Source organism: Nanorana parkeri, unplaced genomic scaffold (genome assembly GCF_000935625.1).
Source record: "Nanorana parkeri isolate BGI_ZX_2015 unplaced genomic scaffold, ASM93562v1 scaffold1251, whole genome shotgun sequence".
In the NCBI taxonomy this organism is placed as follows: domain Eukaryota; kingdom Metazoa; phylum Chordata; class Amphibia; order Anura; family Dicroglossidae; genus Nanorana; species Nanorana parkeri.
In genome coordinates this window covers 52,947-53,623 of record NW_017307519.1, presented here as the reverse complement: position 1 = coordinate 53,623, position 677 = coordinate 52,947, and the positions used below count along the sequence as shown (strand labels likewise).

Sequence of the window (677 nt, the reverse complement as noted above, 5' to 3'; positions counted from 1 at the left end):
ATATTCAGCTCAAGGATGTGTCTATCTTATGGAACCCCCCCCCCCCGGTACCCCAAATGTCAGGTGACCACATGCAGGGGTTGCTCAGCCTCGGGGGTCACCGGTGCCGTCCGGCCAATGGGAGGTCAGCGCCGAATCGTTTGCCTCAGGAGAGGACGCCATCGCCGCATCCAACACGTGTCACCGCCTGTCCATGCAACGCCACTGCCGGTGTTCCCGCTACTTCTGCCAGCCGCCTGACCCTCCACACACAGGAAGTCGTGTCACTCTCACCGAGCGGCTCGCACTTCGTGTTGTCACTTCTCAACGTGTCCTCCGCTGTACACTTGTCAGACTGGAAGGGGGAGAGCGGGGGAGGGGAGGAGGAGGAGGGGGGACATCTGTCCAAATTCCATAGCACACTGACAGCCAGCGGACACATCTCATTCTCGGTATCTGTATGGACTCTGCTCAGTACCACTTCCCTTGTCCTGTTTGCCGGGTGTCATTCTCAGTATCTGTATGGACTGCACAGTACCACTTCTCTTGTCCTGTGTGCCGAGTGTCATTCTCGGTATCTGTTCTTACTCTGTATGTATGGACTCTGCACAGTACCACTTCCCTTGTCCTGTAGCCCGGGTGTCATTCTCGGTATCTGTCCTCTTTCTGTATGTATGGACTCTGCACAGTACCACTTC

At 56.3% G+C, this 677-nt stretch overlaps 1 protein-coding gene across 1 annotated transcript in view; it reads left to right on the top strand.

Annotated features, from left to right (window-relative positions):
- The window catches only part of PRUNE1 (prune exopolyphosphatase), a 16,733-nt gene that overhangs the window by 347 nt on the left and 15,709 nt on the right, over positions 1-677 (top strand). The window lies entirely within an intron of this gene.